The sequence below is a fragment of the Myxine glutinosa genome, chromosome 7, assembly GCF_964187855.1.
Source record: "Myxine glutinosa chromosome 7, kmMyxGlut1.1, whole genome shotgun sequence".
NCBI lineage: Eukaryota > Metazoa > Chordata > Myxini > Myxiniformes > Myxinidae > Myxine > Myxine glutinosa.
Window position 1 is genome coordinate 175,848,196 of NC_136267.1, and position 23,590 is coordinate 175,871,785.

General features: G+C 54.5%; 1 protein-coding gene across 2 annotated transcripts in view; it reads right to left on the minus strand.

Moving 5' to 3' along the window:
* The window catches only part of LOC137431851 (catenin delta-2-like), a 580,901-nt gene extending 559,878 nt beyond the window's left edge, over positions 1-21,023 (minus strand). Inside the window, exon 1 of one of the 2 annotated variants that reach the window (XM_068123611.2) lies at positions 20,905-21,023. The gene's annotated coding sequence lies outside the window, so the exon portion shown is untranslated. The remainder of the gene's footprint in view (positions 1-20,904) is intronic. The other variant, XM_068123613.2, reaches the window with a different exon arrangement.
* Between the last annotated feature and the right edge of the window lie 2,567 nt (positions 21,024-23,590).

A 23,590-nucleotide genomic window follows, 5' to 3' on the forward strand; every position in this document is an offset into this window, starting at 1 on the left:
GGCCTTTTTCGGGCACCGGGGTCCCCTTTTTGAAGCAATGTTTTATGGTTAACAAGGTCTTGTACCATGTTCCAATATTAATTGTGTGGCTCTGTGCGTGGCTCTGTGCGTGGCTCTGTGCGTGGCTCTGTGCGTGGCTCCGTGCGTGGCTCTGTGCGTGGCTCTGTGCGTGACTGTGTGTGTGACTCTGTGCATGACTCTGTGCGTGGCTCTGTGCGTGGCTCTGTGCGTGGCTCCGTGCGTGGCTCCGTGCGTGGCTCTGTGCGTGACTGTGTGTGTGACTCTGTGTGTGGCTCTGTGCGTGGCTCTGTGCGTGGCTCCGTGCGTGGCTCTGTGCGTGGCTCCGTGCGTGACTCCGTGCGTGACTGTGTGCGTGACTGTGTGCGTGGCTCTGTGCGTGGCTCTGTGCGTGGCTCTGTGCGTGACTGTGTGCGTGGCTCTGTGCGTGACTGTGTGCGTGGCTCTGTGCGTGGCTCTGTGCGTGGCTCTGTGCGTGGCTCCGTGCGTGGCTCCGTGCGTAGCTCTGTGCGTGACTGTGTGCGTGGCTCTGTGCGTGACTGTGTGCGTGGCTGTGTGCGTGGCTGTGTGCGTGGCTGTGTGCGTGACTCTGTGCGTGACTCTGTGCGTGGCTCTGTGCGTGGCTCTGTGCGTGACTCTGTGCGTGGCTCTGTGCGTGGCTCTGTGCGTGACTCTGTGCGTGGCTCTTTGCGTGGCTCTTTGCGTGACTCTGTGCGTGGCTCTGTGCGTGGCTCTGTGCGTGGCTCTGTGCGTGGCTGTGTGCGTGGCTCTGTGCGTGGCTGTGTGCGTGACTGTGTGCGTGACTGTGTGCGTGGCTCTGTGCGTGGCTCTGTGCGTGGCTCTGTGCGTGGCTCTGTGCGTGGCTCTGTGCGTGACTCTGTGCGTGACTCTGTGCGTGGCTCTGTGCGTGGCTCTGTGCGTGGCTGTGTGCGTGGCTCTGTGCGTGACTGTGTGCGTGACTGTGTGCGTGACTGTGTGCGTGACTCTGTGCGTGACTCTGTGCGTGACTCTGTGCGTGACTCTGTGCGTGGCTCTGTGCGTGACTGTGTGCGTGACTCTGTGTGACTGTGTGTCTCTCTGTGTGTCTCTCTGTTTGTGTCTCTCTGTTTGTGTCTCTCTTTGTGTCTCTCTGGCTCTCTCTCTCTGTGTGTATGTCTCTCCATCTCTCTCTGTTTATGTCTCTATGTCTCTCTCTGTTTATGTCTCTCAGACTCTCTCTCTGTTTCTCTCTGTTTATGTCTCTCCATCTCTCTATCTCTCTATGTTTATGTCTCTCCGTCTCTCTCTCTTTAGGTCTCTAAGTCTCTCTCTGTTTATGTCTCTCTGTCTCTCTCTATGTCAAAATATCTCTCTGTTTATGTCTCTCCATCTCTCTCTGTGTATGTCTCTCCGTCTCTGTGTATGTCGCTAAGTCTCTCTCTGTTTATGTCTCTCCGTCTCTCTCTGTTTATGTCTCTCCGTCTCTCTCTGTGTATGTCTCTCCGTCTCTCTCTGTGTATGTCTCTCCGTCTCTCTCTGTGTATGTCTCTCCGTCTCTCTCTGTGTATGTCTCTCCGTCTCTCTCTGTGTATGTCTCTCCGTCTCTCTCTGTGTATGTCTCTCCGTCTCTCTCTGTGTATGTCTCTCCGTCTCTCTCTGTGTATGTCTCTCCGTCTCTCTCTGTATATGTCTCTCCATCTCTCGCTGTGTATGTCGCGAAGTCTCTCTCTGTTTATGTCTCTCCGTCTCTCTCTGTGTATGTCTCTCCGTCTCTCTCTGTGTATGTCTCTCCGTCTCTCTCTGTTTATGTCTCTCCATTTCTCTCTGTTTATGTCTCTCTGTCTCTCTGTTTATGTCTCTCCATCTCTCTCTGTTTATGTCTATATCTCTCTCTCTGTTTATGTATCTCCGTCTCTCTCTCTCTGTGTATGTCTCTCCGTCTCTCTCTGTGTATGTCTCTCCGTCTCTCTCTGTTTATGTCTCTCCATTTCTCTCTGTTTATGTCTCTCCGTCTCTCTGTTTATGTCTCTCCATCTCTCTCTGTTTATGTCTATATCTCTCTCTCTGTTTATGTCTCTCTGTCTCTCTCTCTCTGTGTATGTCTCTCCGTCTCTCTCTGTGTATGTCTCTCCGTCTCTCTCTGTTTATGTCTCTCCATTTCTCTCTGTTTATGTCTCTCCGTCTCTCTCTGTTTATGTCTCTCCATTTCTCTCTGTTTATGTCTCTCCATCTCTCTCTGTTTATGTCTATATCTCTCTCTCTGTTTATGTATCTCCGTCTCTCTCTGTGTATGTCACTCCGTCTCTCTCTGTGTATGTTGCTCTGTCTCTCTCTGTGTATGTTGCTCTGTCTCTCTCTGTGTATGTCTCTCCATCTCTCGCTGTTTATGTATCTCCGTCTCTCTCTGTGTATGTCACTCCGTCTCTCTCTGTGTATGTCGCTCCGTCTCTCTCTGTGTATGTTGCTCTGTCTCTCTCTGTGTATGTTGCTCTGTCTCTCTCTGTGTATGTCTCTCCATCTCTCTCTGTTTATGTATCTCCGTCTCTCTGTGTATGTCACTCCGTCTCTCTCTGTGTATGTCGCTCCGTCTCTCTCTGTGTATGTCGCTCCGTCTCTCTCTGTGTATGTCGCTCCATCTCTCTCTGTGTATGTCGCTCCGTCTCTCTCTGTGTATGTTGCTCTGTCTCTCTCTGTGTATGTCTCTCCATCTCTCTCTGTTTATGTCTCTCCGTCTCTCTCTGTTTATGTCTCTCCATCTCTCTCTGTTTCTGTCTCTCTCTCTGTCTCTCTGTCTCTCTCTGTTGAAGGATGAAGTGGGACAAATCGTTGTGGACCCAGATGGAAATAAAGGAAGATGGAAGAGATATATGGAAATGCTGTTGAATGCAGAGAATGAATGGGATGGCAACATAGAGAGTAACCCAGTTTTAGGACCGGCAGAGAAGATAACCGAGAAGGAAGTTGAGGAAGCGATAAAAGCAATGAAGAGTAGAAAATCGGGAGGGCCGACGGGAGTTGTGGGAGATATGTTGAAGGCAGCAGGAAGTTGGGGTGTGAAGAGAATGACAGAGACCTGTAATCTGGTGGTGAAAGAAGGCCGCATTCCAGTGGATTGGGAACTGAGTGCCCTCATCCCTCTATACAAGGGGAAAGGTGACCCGCTGGAGTGTGGCTCGTACCGAGCGATAAAGTTATTGGAGCATGGAATGAAGGTATTGGAAAGGGTGTTGGAGAGGAGGATAAGGAAGAAAGTGAAGATTGACGAAATGCAGTTTGGATTTATGCCAGGAAGAGGAACGACAGATGCACTTTGTATCCCAGATCTCGCGAGATCTCGGAGACGGTGGGAGGGATTTTCGAAGCTCCACACGGTCTCCACGTTTTTCGAAGTTAAGTCTGTTCACAATTGTATTTTGTCGAAACTGTATTTATCTTTCGGTGTGTGAAGTTATTGTGCAACTTTGGTTGTTTCTCGGTGTTTATCTTTCATAAATTGATCGTCTGTTTGCCGTGTCGTGTCTTGAGGCCTTGTACAGTGTGCACTGTACAACCTTGAGGCTTTGTTTTTCTCTCAGCGGTCCGTCGTTTTGTGATCCAATAACTTTCGTTCTCTGTATTCCCAGACTTTTCACCCATAGCCTACTTCCTTGTGTAAATCTCAACTCGGGGGGGGGGGGGGGGGGGGGGGGGGGGGGGAAAAAAAAAAAAAAAAACATTTCCTTCTCTGTTCTCATTCGTTTATTCATTCTTATTCGTTCGTTCGTTCTTCGACCACGTGTTTCTCCCCATTTCCCCCAGATAGTTTTCACTCATTAACCTTCAATGTTTACACTTTCCCCTCAAGTTATGTATTCCGTCATATTTTATAATGTGGCGGACACAAAAGCCCCACTGGCGTGGTGACATCATTCCACGCACCAAAGTGGGCGGTGGCCACGCCCGAGGGGTAGGCGTGGCCTCATGATATACACCGGGCGACCAGCCCGGAGGAGTTCAGTGTTACAGTGTAGTCTTACAATAAAGACGTTTATATGTTACCGCTTGTCCGCTTCCTCCCTTGCTCACAAGCAGCGCGCGTAACGCCGCGCTTTACTGGTGACCCTCGACGTTGGATCTGCCGGAGCGATCCTTCCACACGCGACGCCATCGCCATGGCCGACTTCGTCAAACTTCCGGAATTTTGGGAGGCTCAGGCCGAAGTCTGGTTCGTCCAGGCCGAAGCCCAATTTCAGCTTCGGCACCCTCACCGGCGATGACACGCGCTATTGCCACGTCGTCGCCTCCCTCGGGCCCGGCACGGCCCGCTCGAGTTGTGTCCGTCCTTCGCCACCCACCGAAAGGCCACAAGTACGAGGCACTCAAGCGGCTACTCCTAGCCACGTTCAGCCTCACGGACGACGCACGGGCCCCGACCGCCCTCCTGGATCTCCCCCGAGCTCGGTGAGACGCGCCCGTCGGTCCGAATGGACCATATGCTGTCACTGTTGGGCGACGAAGCTCCCGGTTCGCTATTCCGGGCGCTTTTCCGTCGCCAACTTCCAGCGCAGGTTCGCCTCGCGTTGGCCGGGACCGGGCTAACGGAACCCCGAGCATTGGCGGCCGAGGCGGACAAGTACTTCGCCGCTTCGGACACGCGGGCGAGCGTCGGCGTGGCCGTCACGGCCTTCGACGCTGATGTTCAGCAGCATGTTCCACAGCATCATCTTCTACAGCACGCTGATGTTCAGCAGCACGCTGATGTTCAGCAGCATGCTGATACGCACCTCGTGAACGCCGCCACGCCCCGCCCACCGCCGCGGAGAAAACCGCCACCGCGGGGAAACCCGTCGACTCCACCGGCCTGGCGGAGCCAGCCGCGCTCCTCCAGCTCCACCACCTGGTGCTGGTTCCACGCCAAGTTCGGCCACGAAGCTCGGCGGTGTCATCCGCCGTGCTCCTTCAACGGGTCGGGAAACGCCCGGGCCGGCGCTCAATAGTGGCGATGAGCGCCGGCCGTTCGAGCAGCCTGCTGTTCATAACGGACACCTTCTCCGGGCGCCGTTACCTGTGCGACACGGGAGCGCAGGTGAGTGTCATTCCCGCCGGCACGTCAGACAAGCACGCCGCGGGTGGGGGCCCCGCGCTGCTTGCCGCGAACGGGACGCCCATCCGTACGTACGGAAAACGCTGCCTCTCTCTGCGGTTTGGAGGGCAGGTTTTCCGATGGACGTTCGTCACCGCCGACGTGCCCATGGCACTGCTTGGCGCGGACTTCCTGTGCGCTAATGGGCTCCTGGTCGACGTCAAGCGCAGACGGCTTGTCCAGGCCGAGACGTTCAGCTCGCTCGCTTGTGCGTTGCCCAGCTCAACGAGCGGCTTGCCAAGCGGCTTGCCGAACGATTCGGTTCCGGCCACGTTGGTCTGTACGCTTCCGGCAGCGGACGCATTCACCCGCCTCCTCGCCGGCTTCCCGGCCCTCACGCGGCCCACCTTCTCGGCGGGGGCCGTCAAGCACGGGGTGGCCCATCACATCCCCACCGTCGGGCCACCGGTCTACGCCTGGGCACGCCGCCTCGAGCCGACGAAGCTGGCGGTGGCAAAAGCGGCGTTCGCTACCCTGGAGCGACTCGGCATCGTTCGGCGCTCAGAGAGCGCTTGGGCGTCGCCGCTGCACATCGTGCCGAAGCCCGGCGGGGGATGGCGACCGTGCGGGGACTATCGCCGTCTCAATGACGCCACGACTCCCGACCGCTACCCCGTCCCCCACATTCAGGACTTTTCCGCCCGTTTGGCGGGCAGGTCCTTCTTCTCGAAGGTGGACCTCATACGCGGCTACCATCAGGTCCCCGTCAGGCCGGAGTACGTCCCGAAGACGGCGGTCATCACGCCATTCGGACTCTTCGAGTTCCTGCGCATGCCCTTCGGTCTGAAGAATGCGGCTCAGGCGTTCCAGCGACTGATGGACAGCGTCCTGCGCGACTTGGATTTTGTCTACGTCTACCTGGACGATATCCTCGTCGCCAGCGCGTCCCGCGAAGAGCACCTACGCCACCTCCGCACGCTCTTCGAACGCCTGGGCCAGCATGGCCTGATTGTGAACCCCGCAAAGTGCCGGTTCGGCGCCGCCACAATCGATTTTCTGGGGCACCGTGTCACCAGGCACGGAGCCGTCCCCCTGCCGGCCAAGGTGGAGGTGGTGAAGGGGTTTCCGCGCCCCCGCACGATCAGAGGGCTGCAGGAGTTCCTGGGCATGGTGAACTTTTACCATCGGTTCCTGCCCCGTATCGCCCAGCTCCTGCGCCCCCTGCACGAAGCTCTCCGAGGTAAGCCGGGCAAAGGCGACGTTACCTGGACCGAGCAGATGGACACGGCGTTCACGGGCGCGAAGCTCGCCTTGGCTAACGCCACCATGCTCGCGTACCCGGCGCCCGATGCACCGATCGCCCTCACCACCGATGCCTCGGACTACGCGGTGGGCGCGGTGCACGAGCAATGGGTGCGTGGAGCTTGGCAACCGCTGGCGTTCTTTAGCCGGCAGCTTCGCCCACCCGAACGCCGTTACAGTACCTTCGACCGCGAGTTGCTCGGACTTCACTTGGTGGTCAGGCACTTCCGCCATCTGCTCGAGGGCCGGGCGTTCACTGCCTTCGTCGACCACAAGCCGCTGATCTTCGCGATGGGCAAGGTCACCGAGCCGTGGTCGGCCCGGCAGCAGCGTCACCTCTCGGCCGTGTCCGAGTACACGACGGACATCCAGCACGTCGCGGGGAAGGACAACCCGGTGGCGGATTGCCTTTCCCGGGCCGTCGCCCACGCAGTCCACCTCGGCATCGACTATGCCCGGATGGCAGCGGACCAGGCCGCTGACCCCGACGTCCAGGCCTTGCGGACCGCCGTCACGGGCCTCCGCGTCACCGAGGTGCCGTTCGACGGCGCGGGCGCGGCCCTCTTGTGCGACGTCTCCCTCGGGCGTCCTCGCCCCATTGTGCCCGCGGGCTGGCAGCGCCAGGTGTTTGACGCCATCCACGGCCTGTCCCACCCGGGCGCGAGGGCCTCCCAAAGGTTGATCGCCGACAAGTTCGTCTGGCATGGCCTCCGGAAGGCCGTCCGCGGCTGGGCCAGGACGTGCCTCGCGTGCCAGCGCGCCAAGGTGCACCGGCACACCCAGGCCCCGTTGGCCCCGTTCACGGTGCCGGAACGCCGGTTTGACCACGTCCACGTGGACCTGGTGGGACCTCTGCCCCCCTCGCGGGGTTTCACCTACGTCCTCACCATGGTGGACCGCACCACCCGGTGGCCGGAGGCCGTGCCCTTGGCGTCGACAACGGCGGTCGGCGGCCGATGTCGCGCAGGCTTTCATCGCCACCTGGGTCGCCCGGTTCGGCGCCCCCTCAGACATCTCATCCGACCGTGGCCCCCAGTTCACCTCGGAGCTCTGGGGGGCGGTTGCGCAGGGGCTCGGGGTCCGGCTGCACCGAACCACGGCCTACCACCCCCAGGCTAACGGCCTGTGTGAGCGATTTCACCGCTCATTGAAGGCCGCGCTCCGGGCCACCCTCCGCGACGGCGGCTGGGTCGACAGGCTCCCCTGGGTCCTGCTGGGCCTCCGGACGGCGCCCAAGGAGGACCTGCGCGCATCCGCGGCGGAGTTGGTCTTCGGGCAACCGCTGCGGGTGCCGGGCGAGTTCCTCCCCGACTCCACGGCACCATGGTCCGCGGCACAGCAGCGCTCCGCTCTGCAAGAGACCGCCCAGAGGTTCGCCCCGGTGCCAACGGCATGCCACGGGCACCCACCGACGCACGTCGCCCCGGAGCTTCGCACGGCGGAGTACGTCTTCGTCCGCCACGATGCCCATCGGACACCACTGCGGCCCCCGTACGACGGGCCTTTCCGCGTGCTGGAGACCGGGGCGAAGCACTTCACCCTGGACATCGGCGGTACTCCTGACCGCGTTTCGGTAGACCGCCTCAAGCCGGCCCACCTCGATGTGGACCATCCACCGCCAGTGGCCCGACCCCCACGTCGGGGCCGCCCTCCTGCGGGCGGACCCCCGGCACCGCCCAGCCCCGCCGCCACGCCGCCCCCGGTCCTGCACCCATCCCAGGGGCAGCCAGGGGCATCCCACCTGGCATCCCTGCACCCTGGACGCCGCCGATCGCCAGGGGGCGCTTCGGCCGGGTCATTCGTCTGCCCCGCAAACTGGCCCTCCAGGTGCGCGGGAATTCTGGGGGGGCGCGTGTGGCGGACACAAAAGCCCACTGGCGTGGTGACATCATTCCACGCACCAAGTGGGCGGTGGCCACGCCCGAGGGGTAGGCGTGGCCTCATGATATACACCGGGCGACCAGCCCAGAGGAGTTCAGTGTTACAGTGTAGTCTTACAATAAAGACGTTTATATGTTACCGCTTGTCCGCTTCCTCCTTGCTCACAAGCAGCGCGCGTAACGCCGCGCTTTAATAACACCTTTTTCTTCTTCTTCTTTAAAAGGCTGCTTTCGACTTGCTCACCAAATCAATTCATCCCAAAAAAAATATCCATCTCCTATAGTGCCTTTTTTCTACATTCCCTAAACTCTCCTGCACTCCATCCTCCATCCAGCGTCCTTAAACGTATTTTTAACTCGAAGGTCACAAGAAACTCATTTTGCAATAAATGTTCGTTTCCCATAAATCGTACACTTTCAAAAATCCAATCTCACCCCTCCCCTCCAAATCTTCCCCATAACCCCTCCCCTCCAAATCTTCCCCATCACCCCTCCCCTCCAAATCTTCCCCATCACCCATCCCTTTCAAATCTCCCCCCTTGCCCCCTCCCTCCTAAACTACCCCCTCACCCCTCCCCGCCAAGACGCCCCCTCGCCCCTCCCCTCCTAGACTCCTGCCTCACCCCTCCCCTCCAAATCTCCCCCATATCCCATCCCTTTCAAATCCCTCCCCTTGTCCCTTCCCTCCCAAACTCCCCCCTCACCCCTCCCCTTCAAATCTCCCCACCCTCATTGCTTCTCAATTTCCCCCCTCTCACTCCCCCTCCTCAAAGCGTCCTCCCCGCTTCTTCCCCCTTCAAACTCTCACCTCCATCTCCCCCAACCTTCTGCCTCGCTCTTCCCCCTCCTCAAATAACACCTCATTGTGGCTCACCCAATCACCATCAAACCTTTTGTCCGCCCCATCCTTCCCTTTCTCCGAGCTATTCTGAAATCTCTGACACACCTTCAACAGCTCTCCCTATCTCTTCCACCTCTTCCACATCTTACCCTACCCCTCCTCCCCCCTGTTCTGTATCTGATGCTCCCCCTTCCTCTTCATTAACGGTATGGACCTCAAACATCCGGGGCCTTCGTTCAAACTTAACTGATCTCTCCATACAGGTTGCTTCTGTCAAACCAGACGTGATCTGCTTAACAGAAACTTTCCTCCTTTATGATGTCTCTGATTCCATAGCATCTCTCCCGGGCTACTCCCTCCTCCGGTATGATAGACCTGAGCCTCGTCCTGGAGGCGGGGTTGCTATCTTTATCAAAAACTCTCTTCCTCACTCGCCCTGCACTGCACTCTCTCCACCTCACCCCCAGGAATACCTCTGGCTACGGCTTCCCCTTCGCTCCCACCTCTTGTTCATATGTGTGTTGTACCGTCCACCAAACAGTGATGACTCCATCTACATATCGCTGTCTGATGATATGGACCAACTTCTATCTACTCATCCCAACTCTCTCCTCCTCATATGTGGTGATTTCAACTGTCATCATGCCAGTTGGCTGGGTGTGGGTACCTCTCTCACCAGCCATGGCTCCTCAGCAAAGGACTTCTGCGACTCACTGGGACTGACACAATCTGTCAATTTCCCGACCCGGATCTCAGTCAACGGAACATCTTCTCTTCTGGACTTGATTATGACTAACTTCCCTGAAAATGTCTGCTGCTCTTCCTCTGCTCCGATCGGATCATCTGATCATGTCCTTGTTAAAGTGGACATCTCTCTGACCATCCTCAGGGAGCCTGCTCAGCGTCGACGAGTCTGGCATTTCACTCAGGCCAACTGGCACGGTCTTCAAGCAGCCATCAATCATCTGGACTGGTCTCCCATCTCTACCACCTCTGACATCAACTCATCCTGGGAATTCTTCCAAAGTAAATTGCTCTCTCTCATGCACAGATTTATCCCATCTCGTCTTCAGTTGTCATACCCTTCCTCCCGTCCATGGTACACGGAATCTTGTGGTGAGGCTGTTGCCCAGAAACAACTTGCCTTCGTCTCCTGGAAAGCAAATCCAACGGAAGGAAATCTCATTTCCTTTCACAAAGCCCGAAACAAGTGTGTGTCCACCCTCAGGAGAGCCAGGAAACAATATCTCTCCGTTCTCAAGACCGAACTCTCTTATCTGTCTCCCTCTTCCAAATCCTGGTGGCGTCTGGTCAAATCCGTTTCTGGTGTTTGTTCCCCCTCCATCCCCTCCCTTACCTCAAATGGCTACACAGCTGACTCCGCACGTGAAAAAGCTGAATGCCTCAACTCTGTGTTTGCCTCTAAATCTTGTGTCCCAAACCCATCCCTCTCTGTACCCACCATACCCAGTCGTACCCTGCTGCTCCTGGACTCCGTGTCCTTTCCTCCTGACAAGGTGGAAAAGTTTCTGTCAACCCTCGACTCTGATTCTGCAACTGGACCCGACGGCATCAGCCCACGGGTCCTAAAATCCTGCTCTGCTGCTCTATCTCACCCTCTCTCTGTTCTCTTCACCCTCTCTTTTGCTCAAGGTCAACTGCCATCTGCTTGGAAATCAGCCAACATCACCGCTTTGCACAAAAAAGGTGCAAAAACAGATCCTAGCAACTACAGACCAATCAGCCTTCTCCCAATTATCAGCAAAGTCATGGAATCCATCATTGCTTCGGATATGAAATCTTTCCTCTTCTCCAATGGCTTGATCTCTGATCATCAATTTGGTTTCAGACCAGGTCACTCTACTCTGGACATGCTGCTTCTGCTGTCTCAACAATGGATGGAGGTCCTCAATGCCAAACAGGAAATTAGAGCTGTCTCCCTCGACATATCACGTGCCTTCGACACGGTCTGGCACCCCGCTCTGCTCACCAAACTCTCCTCCTTTGGTATCCATGGAAATCTCCACGCATGGCTGGCAGACTTCCTCTCTAGTCGTCGTCAACGTGTGGCCCTGAATGGGTTTCTCTCATCTCCTCTTCCTGTTCAGGCTGGAGTTCCCCAAGGCAGTGTTCTGGGCCCCGTGCTTTTTCTGGTCTTCATCAATGATCTCTCTGACTCTCTCGAAAATCCTCTCTATCTCTTTGCTGATGACTCCACTCTCTGCCGCTCCATTCCTCTTCCCTCAGATCGGCAGTCTGCTGCCTCCTCACTCTCTGAAGACCTGGACAAAATCACAGACTGGTCAAACAAGTGGAACATGTCTTTCAATCCTGACAAATCTCACACTCTTACTATGTCTCTCCGAAAAGATCGACTGGACAACCCTCCCATCTACTTTCTCAACAATCCTCTCCAAGAAGTTCTGTCGCTCAAGATTTTGGGTCTCACTATCTGCCATGATCTTTCTTGGGAAAACCACATTTCCAAGCTGGCCTCCAAAGCCAGTCGCCGACTGGGCATCCTCCGTCGTGCGAAGTCCTTCCTCGGCACACCTGAGCTCCTCACCACATACAAGGCTTTCATCCGCAGCTCAATGGAATACTGTTCTCCCCTATGGGCCGGTGCTCCTGCCTCACACCTAGCTCGGCTTCACGCTGTTGAAACCAAAGCTTTCAGAATTATTGGAATCTCCCGCGATGAAGCTATCTCTGAGGGCCTTTCACTCACTCACCGCAGGCAGGTAGGTGGTCTTTCTGTCTTCTACCGACTCCTCTCCGGCCTTGCACCCCCAGCTCTCTCTGTGCTCTGTCCCCCAAATATTCCTACAGGTCGCACAAGATCTGCCAGCAACCCTCTGATGGTTAAACTGCCGAAATCTCGGCTCTCTGCTCACCTTCACTCTTTCATTCCTCTTTTCTCCTGCCTCTGGAACAAACTCCCTCACTCCCTTCAATCCCACTCCTCCCTCCAGGTCTTTAAAACAGCTGTTCACCACCATCTCTTATCTTCCCCCATCCAAAACGTTGATCTTTTCTACCCCCGCTAATTCACCCCAGATCCACCTTGTTTGAAATTCCAACTTCTTTCCTGGAAGTCCTGGCAGTGTCCATATATTTTATACCTCTCCCACCGCCCCCTTCCCATGCCCCCCCCCCCCCAAAGCCCTCGCCCTCTCTCAGATCTCTCGATGTCTCCATGTCTCTCGGTCCCTGCTCTCAAATGTTGTGTTTCTGTCCTTCCCCCTCTCTCCCCATCTTGTCTACCGCTCCCGATGTTATATGTTTTATGTGTCGGTTTGTCTTTCTGTGTGATTAATGTTCGCTCTTTCACGAGCCTCGATCTTGTATACAAAAAAAAAAAAAAAAAAAAAAAAAAAAGGCAGTTGCAGGAGAAGTACATGGAGAAGAGGAAGAAGTTGTTTCTTGGGTTTGTTGATCTAGAGAAAGCATTCGATAGGGTTCCAAGTGAAGTAGTGACATGGGCAATGAGGAAGTTAGGAGTGGAGGAATGGTTGATCAGAGTAGTGATGGCAATGTACAAAAGAGCGCGCACAGCTGTAAGGACGAAGGACGGGAACAGTGGTGAGTTTGAGGTGAAGGTGGGAGTGCATCAGGGGTCGGTACTAAGTCCACTACTATTGGTAGCTGTGATGGAGGTGCTGGCTTGGAATGTAAAGGAGGGTTTACCGTGGGAGTTGTTGTATGCAGATGACCTGGTGTTGATTGTGGAGAGTATGGATGGACTGAAGGAGAAGATGAACAAGTGGAAGGAATGTATGGAGGCGAAAGGTCTGAAGGTGAATATCAGAAATACGACGGTGATGGCAAGTGGTAAAGCATGTGGTGAGGTGGAAACAACTGGGAAGTGGCCGTGTGTTGTGTGCAGGAAGGGTGTCGGAGTGAACTCCATTCAATGTACCATGTGCACTGAGTGGGTTCATCAAAAATGTAGTGGCTTGAGAGGGTCATTAACCAGTGTGGCAGCTACATTCAAGTGTCAGGTGTGCACAGAGGGAGCTGCAGATTGAGGAAATGTTGAGTTGGACCTTGGAGACGGCATGAAGCTGGAAGGTGTGAAAAAAATTTGCTACCTCGGAGACATGCTGAATGGAGAAGGTGTATCAGACTTGGCAACGGTTGCTGGAGTGAGATGTGCATGGAAGAAGTTTTAGGAACTGAGCGGCGTGCTGATGAGGAGGGGAGTGTTGTTGAAGCTGAAGGGAAAGGTTCATTTTGCATGTGTGAGAAGTGTTATGATTTATGGGAGTGAGTCATGGGTAATGAAAGTAGAGCAGCAACGAAGGCTGGAAAGGGTGGAAATGCGAATGGTTCGGTGGATGTGCGGAGTATCGTTGAGAGAGAGGAAGACAAATGATGAATTGCAAAATATGATGGAAATCGAGCCTGTGATTGATGCTGTGAAGAGAAACAGGTTGAGATGGTTTGGTCATGTGTTGAGGAAGGATGAAAGTGACTGGTTGAGAGGAGTGATGGAAATGAATGTAGAAGGAAGTAGAGGACGGGGAAGACCGAGAAAGACTTGGCTAAAGATGGTGGAAGAAGAAATGCAGGCAAGGGGGTTAACAAGGAGAGATGCAGAAAATAGGGCAAAATGGAGAAGATTGTCATGGGGACCGCAAGGCTAACCCCCGCTCTAGCAGGGAAAATGGCCTTAAAATGCCTGTTGTTGTTGTTGTTGTTGTTTCTCTCTCTCTCTCTCTCTCTCTCTCTCTCTCTCTCTCTCTCTCTCTCTCTCTCTCTCTCTCTCTCTCTCTCTCTCTCTCTCTCTCTCTCTCTCTCTCTCTCACTCTCTCTCTCTCTCTCTCTCACTCTCACTCTCTCTCTCTCTCTGGCATTGTTGAGTTTTACATTTATTTGCACACATATACATATATTTTTGTACCTTTTCCCCAATAAAAGCACCAGAAAGTATATCTGTTCCCTCCCTCCCTGCTGTCTCCTCCACTTCTCCCCCTCTCCCCCCACCAATCTCTCTGAATGACATTTCGACCCACTAAGGTTGGGGATCTGCCATTCGGAGGGGGTTCTGGGATCGAAACCCCGATGATCGACTGTGCCAGGCTGATTAATCCATCCGATAGGTCATTCAATCAGCAACTCAATAAGCTGAAGGAATTATTCAGTTGGATGTATAATAATCTATATATAACGGACCAAGTGTATCTACGTTCAGCCAATGATGCCACCTTTTACACGTAATAAATAAAGTGTTTATCTGTGTTGTTTGTGTTCCTGTAAGAGCATAACAAAATAAATTGCAGACACCTTGGTACTTGGTTGGCAGTACCCAGGATCAGGTAATGGGTACCTCCTTACCCCCCTACCACCCACCCCTCTCCTCCTCCTCCCCACTCCCCTGCGAGGGGAGAGGGAAGGCAACTTGTAATTTCTACCTGTGCACGTGCCACAGTGCAAGTGGTTTACTGACCCCTGCTGCAGCCAGGGGGGATTATTATCCATGACACAAAGATATAATTGCCCCACCATCCCCACTATCCCAACCTGGCTGCTCCCGAAACGAGCGAGTGTTAATAGTAATAATAATATGAATACGCATTGCGTAGAGTGAGAGCTTCGTCGACAATAGACAGTCGATCGAGTACGCAGCCCTCGCAAACATCTGTAGGCCTAGGCCTTGCTAGGCTAGGTTGTTTGATCTTGGGCTTAGAATTAAAATTCAAATTAATTTTATTGAATGGATAGATTGGGATATAATGCAGGACTTACCTAATGTAGGCTATATAGTCTAGACTTCTAGTCGACTGGACCAAGTACGTAGGTCCGACTGGCAGGTACGTACTAAAATCGGTGTACCTGGCTTAAATGAAGTCGGTGTAGCTGGTGGAAAACTGAAGCCGGTGTAGCTGGTGGAAAAAAGAAGTCGGTGTAGCTGGCAAAAATGATGAGCGGTTTCGAATTCAAAATCCATTCTGTACAGAACTGTATTGCAATTTATTGATTTTAATCACCAGGTGAAAATAATTTTAATCACCAGGTGAAAATAATTATAATCAACAGGTGAAAATAATTTATCGGTCGCGCCAGACCAAAGCAAGATCACGTGAGCAAGATGGCGGATCATGGAAGGAACAATATGGCGGATCATGGAAGGGACAAGATGGCGGATCATGGAAGGGACATTTCAAATGACAACATGAAATTTTGTGCCCAAGGGAATGGGGAAAAATTTGAAATTTTATTTTGTGAAATTTGAAAAACAAAATTTGTGAAATTTGAAATTAAAATGAAATTTTGAATGGATTTACATATACATGAAGCTCTCTAATAATGTTAATAACACAGTAATAATTATTATTATTTTGTATTCAGTCTGGTTGCATCATTGCTGGAAGTGCAGTTGTGTCACTGATGCAGTGCCCCCTGTTTCAATATGCTGATTAATCAATTTGCCGACCTCGGAAGGATGGCATGCTGAGTCAACCCACCTGGTGTTATTCAGTTTAGGGGCTCAAACTCAAGATCCTAATATGTTAAACGAACCTCCTTAACCTCCAAACAAACACTAGGTTTTACAGTAATAATAATAACATATCACATCATCCTATTCAGTATTCGTATTCAGGGGCTATACAAGTATTGATATTTGCTTTTCTTCTTTCTCCTTTTTTCATCATCCAATCACACTTACGGGTGGTGGTCAACAATGTAACATCCTGGCGAGACCTCTCGCACATGTACGATACGAATTACCGGCCTCTGAAAGAGTTGCTTTGTTCGTCCTTATGAAATCTATCAGCTGTGGAAAAACACAGCATTAGCTGTTATTTAAAATGCATTCAATGTTCATATTTGGTGTTTCATAAATTGTGCTTGCCCATCGGATTAATGCATGCCTCGGAACAATCTACAATGGCGCACAAATGAGTTTTGTGGTGATACTAACAGCCGTTCATTGAAAATTCAGTCTTGAATTTGGTCCCCTGACCCGCATTACGTCGCACCGTAAAGTTTGAACATTTTGCGCAACTGCGCACTCGCCTCATCCGCAACTGCGCACTCAACGAACCCACAACCACTTCACCCGCAACTGTGCACTCGCCTCATCTGCAACTGCGCCCTCGCCTCACCCACAACTGTGCACTCGCCTAACACGCAACCACTTCACCCACAACTGTGCACTCCCCTCATCCACAACTGTGCACTCGCCTCACCCACAACTGTGCACTCGCCTTACCCGCAACCACTTCACCTGCAACTGTGCACTCGCCGAACCTGCAAACCACTTCACCCACAACTGTGCACTCCCCTCATCCACAACTGTGCACTCACCTAACCCGCAACCACTTACCCATAACTGTGCACTCGCCTCATCCACAACTGCGCACTCACCGAACCCACAACCACTTCACCCGCAACTGTGCACTCGCCTCATCCGCAACAGAGCACTCGCCTAACCCGCAACCACTTCACCCGCAACTGTGCACTCGCCTCATCCGCAACAGAGCACTCGCCTCACCCACAACTGTGCACTCGCCTAACCCGCAACCACATCACCCACAACTGTGCACTCACCTAACCCACAACCACTTCACCCACAACTGTGCACTCGCCTCATCCACAACGGTGCACTCACCTAACCCGCAACCACTTACCCGCAAATGTGCACTCGCCTCATCCACAACTGTGCACTCGCCTCATCCACAACTGTGCACTCACCTAACCCACAAACACTTCACCCGCAACTGTGCACTCGCCTCATCCGCAACTGTGCACTCGCCTCATCCGCAACTGCGCACTCGCCTAACACGAAACCACTTCACCCGCAACTGTGCACTCGCCTCATCCACAACTGTGCACTCACCTAACCCGCAACCACTTTACTCGCAACTGTGCACTCGCTTAACCCGCAACCACTTCACCCACAACTGTGCACTCTCCTCATCCGCAACTGTGCACTCACCTCATCCACAACTGTGCACTCACCTAACCCGCAACCACTTCACCCGCAACTGTGCACTCACTTAACCCGCAACCACTTCACCCGCAACTGTGCACTCACCTCATCCACAACTGTGCACTCACCTAATCCGCAACCACTTCACCCACAACTGAGCACTCTCCTCATCTGCAACTGTGCACTCTCCTCATCGGCAACCATTTCACCCACAACTGTGCACTCGCCTAACCCACAACCACTTCACCCACAACTGTGCACTTGCCTAATCCACAACTGTGCACTCACCTAACCCGCAACCACTTACCCGCAACTGTGCACTCACCTCATCCGCAACTGTGCACTCACTTAACCCACAACCACTTCACTCACAACTGTGCAATCGCCTCATCCACAACTGTGCACTCACCTAACCCACAACCACTTCACCCACAACTGTGCACTCGCCTAACCCACAACCACTTCACCCGCAACTGTGCACTCTCATCATCCGCAACTGTGCACTCTTCTCATCCGCAACTGTGCACTCTCCTCATCTGCAACTGTGCACTCGCCTCATCCGCAACTGTGCACTCGCCTCATCCGCAACTGTGCCCTCGCCTCATCCGCAACTGTGCACTCTTCTCATCCGCAACTGTGCACTCTCCTCATCCGCAACTGTGCACTCGCCTCATCCGCAACTGTGCACTCACCTCATCCGCAACTGTGCACTCGCCTCATCCACAACTGTGCACTCACCTAACCCACAACCACTTCATCCACAACTGTGCACTCGCCTCATCCGCAACTGTGCACTCACCTAACCCACAACCACTTCACCCACAACTGTGCACTCTCCAAACTCGCAACCAACTCACCCGCAACTGTGCACTCGCGTAACCCACAACCACTTCACCCGCAACTGTGCACTCGCGTAACCCACAACCACTTCACCCGCAACTGTGCACTCGCCTAACCCGCAACCACTTCACACGCAACTGTGCACTGCACTCGCCTCATCTGCAACTGTGCACTCGCCTCATCCGCAACTGTGCACTCGCCTCATCCGCAACTGTGCACTCTCCTCATCCGCAACCGTGCACTCACCTCATCCACAGCTGTGCACTCTCCTCATCCGCAACTGTGCACTCGCCTAATCCGCAACCGCGCACTCACCTAACCCGCAACCACTTCACTCGCAACTGTGCACTCTCCTCATCTGCAACTGTGCACTCTCCTCATCCACAGATGTGCACTCTCCTCATCCGCAACTATGCTCTCGCCTCATCCGCAAATGCGCACTCACCAAACCCGCAACCACTTCACTCGCAACTGTGCACTCACCTCATCCGCAACTGTGCATTCGCCTCATCTGCAACTGTGCACTCTCCTCATCCGCAACTGGGCACTCACCTTATCCGCAACTGTGCACTCTCTTCATCCGCAACTGTGCACGCACCTTATCCGCAACTGTGCACTCGCCTCATCCGCAACTGTGCACTCGCCTCATCCGCAGCTGTGCACTCACCTCATCCGCAACTGTGCACTCGCCTCATCCACAGCTGTGCACTCTCGTCATCCGCAACTGTGCACTCGCTTCATCCGCAACTGTGCACTCTCCTCATCCGCACCTGTGCACTCGCCTCATCCGCAACTGTGCACTCTCCTCATCCGCAACTGTGCACTCTCCTCATCCGCAACTGTGCACTCTCCTCATCCGCAACTGTGCACTCTCCTCATCCGCAACTGCGCCGACTCCTCATCCGCAACTGCGCACTCGCCTAACCCGCAACCACTTCACCCGCAACTGTGCACTAGCCTAACCCGCAACCACTTCACCCACAACTGTGGACTCGACTAACCCGCAACCACTTCACCCGTAACTGTGCACTCTCCTCACCCGCAACTGTACACTCTCCAAACCCACAACCACTTCATCCGCAACTGTGCACTCTCCTCACCCACAACTGTGCACTCTCCTCATCCGCAACTGTGCACTCCCCTCATCCGCAATTGTGCACTTGCCTCATCTGCAACTGTGTACTCTCCTCATCAGCAACTGTGCACTCGCCTAACCCGCAACCACCTCACCCACAACTGTGCACTCTCCTCATCCGCAACTGTGCACTCTCCTCATCCGCAACTGTGCACTCTCCTCATCCGCAACTGTGCACTCACCTAACCCGCAACCGCTCGCTGCCTTTGCACCGATGGCAAAGCATTCGCAAATCCGCTCGACGATAACTCTGGACGTGGCCTCCAAGGGGGCGCTCCAGGCTTTTTCGAAGCTATGGAGGACGATAGGCGACGATCATGAGAGAAAATGACAAGCGGAGGAAATCAGATGATTCGCCAGGGGAATCAATGCCTCACATCCGATACCGTACATGACGATACCGCAGAGGGGGTCAGTCAGGAAATACCTCAAACGGATTCTTCGCACAACGAACAGATCGGATCAGGACCATGGTCTACATAGAGCGTCGGTGCTGCCAGAGCAGTTCTTATGGTTTGGGTTGCAATCCTGGATGGGTCGCCACTCCGACACAGGAAGTCAGGGCAGGAATTTGGAATTTGGCAAGGGTGCCGGCAAGGGCTCGCCAGGTCTTCCGAAAGATCTTTAACGTCGATATACCAATTCCAGCAGACGGGCCGCCTCGTTTAACGTCCATCCGAGGGACTTCACACACATTGATGAATCGCTCTGCCTGTGAAACACCAGGACCACAGTTTATAGCTGGGTTGAGATTCAAATCCAGGTTAGACAGGTTAGAGGTGAGTGTGCGCACCTGTAAGCCAGCCTACCAGTCTCTTCATGCAACGTAAATTAAAAAAATACACTTATTTTGTCAAAACAATTCTACAACCACCGATTTAAAGTTTCCAATTACCTCCACCTTTCTGTGAGGTCGGCCAGGGAAAATTTTTGCACCAAGCCTTTCAGAAACTAGTTGGCCAGGCCTCAGTTTTGACTGAAGGTGGCAGGTATATTTGGAATTTAGACAAGGTGTTGCTGATAACTCTAACTTTAACATCCACCAGGTAATGGTAGCAGATGGAATACCGATGACTTGGCGTCCATCTGAAGACGCAACGCGTGGCTTGTGAAACTGTGACCTGACACTGACAGTTTGTAGTCAGGTGGGGCAATCGAACGCGGATGGGACGACTCAAAGGTACCTCAGCTGCTACCTGTGGGACTACCTGTCGTTGAAGAGTGCGATAATTAAATAAAATTGGCAGCAGGACGAGTCGACTCAAACTTTATTGGCCGGAATCTCACAGGTACAGGTATTGGAGAAGGAGGATGTGTGGCAGGGATGAGGGAGGGAATGGAAGGAGGAGAGGGGGTTTGGAGGAGGAGGCTCCACCAAAATTTAATGTCTAAGCTTTTGTAGCCAGAGGATGATTTATTTAATTATGTGGAGACAGAACGTCAAAGCGCAGGTGGATTTTTACGCAATTCGCATCCGCTGCAAAGTTCGTTTCGTTCATGTAACCCGAGAGACCCTCGTTCGTCGAACCACCTCCCGCATTCAAGCGTCGTAAAGAAACGGCCAAAAGCGCTCATTCATAACCATGTCGAGAAATGACCACATTCAAGAGGAGGACGGAGACAACCATTTAATTATTAATGTCGATATGATCAGATCAGCTTGGCTTCCTAACGGAGTTTGAGCGCGATAACCACACCCTCTGGCAATTCAAGGCTCCCCGCAAAACAAAGACCGCACAACATCGTACCTGCCCCGACAACAGTCTTCTGTACAGGTACCGGTACATGTACATGCAGCGAGGATGAGAAAAACATAATGCATGAACTCCGCAAACAAAGGTCGCTCATCGCACGGGAGCATCATAAAGGGCACGTGCTTGAAATACCACGGGAAGGAAACGTCGCTCTTACCGAAGGTGCGTTGCTGAGCCGCCGATGGACGAGCGGGGAGCGCGCACACCTTGGAGAGTGCGACGCCGGGCCGCGGACAAGCGCATCGCGAATTCGCGATGGCCCCGCCCTCCAGCCCCTGCGTCACGACGCCTCGCGCTCACGCCCAGTCCCCGCCGCGTTCCCTCCGACCAATAGGCGCTCGCTCCAGGTGGCGTCTCGAGCATAATAACAAGAGCGCTGTTTTTGAAAAAAAAAAAATCAAAAGCAATGATATGAAAAGCGCGTACATGGTCGAGGCTAGAAAACGGAAACCCATCTCATTGGGTGATTGGTAACTTTTATTGGATAAGGTCATGGATGGGTAAAGTCACACAACGGAAAAATCAAAGCATAGGAAAAGCCAATTTCCCGAAAATATGGAAAGTGTATGGTGTGCACATCCATAAACAGCTCATCCAAATCATATCAGTCCCACGCAGAAAACTAACCCCCAACGGACCCCCAACGGACCCCACCCTCCTCTCAATCCTCTCCCTAACCCCGCCCCCTATATATCGAGGTTACCCCGGTTTACGTCTTGTGAAACTGTCCATGCAAGTGACGTCACACACATTGATGACTGATAAAGACGCCACAATATGTATGAACATCGCTAAAGTAGCAAAATGTGAGAATCGCAAAATCACCGAAATAACGTCTGGACTTTGCTCGCACATAAACACATGTAATGTGCTGTAGATTGGCTAAGAGTAAGAGGCACTGCAAAAGTGTTACCTTCAAAGTAAAATTATGTAGCGGTTACCGCTGGATGCACACAATCGCCTTGCACCGGCCAGAACACGGCCAGACGCGCCTCTCCCGGGCATGCCCGGACTCACTGTTCCCGGGCACGCCCGAACCTCCCGGGCACGCCCGGTCTCGTCTTTCCCGGGCATGCCCGCTCTCGCCTTTCCAGGGCTCGCCCAGAGCGTCCGGGCATGCCCGCTATCGCCTTTTCAGGGCTCGCCCAGAGCGTCCGGGCATGCCCGCTATCGCCTTTCCAGGGCTCGCCCAGAGCGTCCGGGCATGCCCGCTATCGCCTTTCCAGGGCTCGCCCAGAGCGTCCGGGCATGCCCGCTCTCGCTTTTCCAGTGCTCGTCCAGAGCGCACGGGCACGCCCAGCCTCGACTTGCCAGGCCGCAGCCAAACACGCCCGGGCAGGTCCAGACTCGCCTTTCCAAGGCTCGCCCTTGACACCCGGGCATGCCCGGTATAGCTTTTGCCGGGCAAACTTCCCGACATAAATGTGTATATATATTGCTGCCCGATAAACGGGCTGGTCAGAATACCTGAGCTGTTTTGGTTCAATAAAGCAACTCGGACGAATTCCGTCTTTGGTCGCGTCAATTCTTTTGACTCGCGTTGGAGCGCAGTTCCTTCATTGGTGACCTACCGACATGGATACGGCAGTGACGCTTAAACTGCCTACCTTCTGGGAGGCTCACGCGGCTGTTTGGTTCGCTCAGGCGGACTCTCAGTTCGCCCTGCGAGGCATCACCGCGGACGACACAGGCTTCCACCATGTTGTGGCGGCGCTCGGTTCCGCCACCGCGGCCCGCGCCTTGAGCCTCCTCGAGCACCCGCCGGCTGCTGACAAATACGACGTGCTGAAGACACTCCTCCTCGACGCTTTCGCCCTCTCACCGGCAGCACGCGCACGGCGCCTGCTCGCTCTGCCAGAGCTCGGCGACACGCGCCCGTCCGAGCGCATGGACTATATGCTCTCGTTGCTCGGTGAGCACTCTCCGGATTTTCTGTTCCGCGAGCTGTTCCTTCGCCAGCTGCCTCACCCGGTACGCCTTGCCCTGGCTGGCACGTTGATCACGGATTCCCGCGCCCTCGCCAGGGAAGCCGATAAGATCTCCTCGGCGGGCCAGCACATCGGCGCGGTTACCTGGAGCCCGCCACCGTCTGAGGCGACGCCCACGACACCCGAGCACCCTGCGCGGTTGGAGGCCGAACTGCCGGTGCAACTGGCGGCCGCCACGCCGCACCGCCCGCTTCCGACACGACGGCCGGGGCCTCCACCTGACCGGGCGTGGTGTTATTACCACGCCAGGTTCGGACACAAGGCTCGGACGTGCCGGCCCCCGTGTACTTTCGGCAGGTCGGGAAACGGCCGGGCCGGCGTTCATTCCCAGCCATGAGCGCCGGCCACTCGGGCAACTTGCTGTTTATTCGGGACAAAGCGTCTGGGCGGCGTTTCCTGTGTGACACCAGCGCCCAACTGAGCGTCATACCCGCCTCCGAGCAGGACAGGCGGGACGCCGTTTGCGTCCCCTCTTTGGTCGCTGCTAATGGCTCGGCCATACGCACTTTCGGCCCAGGCGTCGTCACCCTCTGCTTCGGCAGCCAGCGTTTTCAATGGACTTTTGTGACCGCCTGCGTCCCCATGGCTTTGCTGGGCGCCGACTTCCTCTGCGCGCACGGGCTGCTGGTCGACGTCAAACGTCGTCGCCTTGTCAACGCCGAGACCTTCAGCTCCCTGGCGTGCACGATGAGCAGCTCCGCGCTGACCGAACTGGCGTGCGCCCTCCCGGCAGCGAACGAGTTCGCTCGCCTGCTCGCGGAATTCCCGGCCCTCACGCGGCCGACGTTTTCGGCCGTCGCGGTGCGGCACGGGATCGAGCACCACATACCCACTACGGGCCCGCCGGTCTACGCC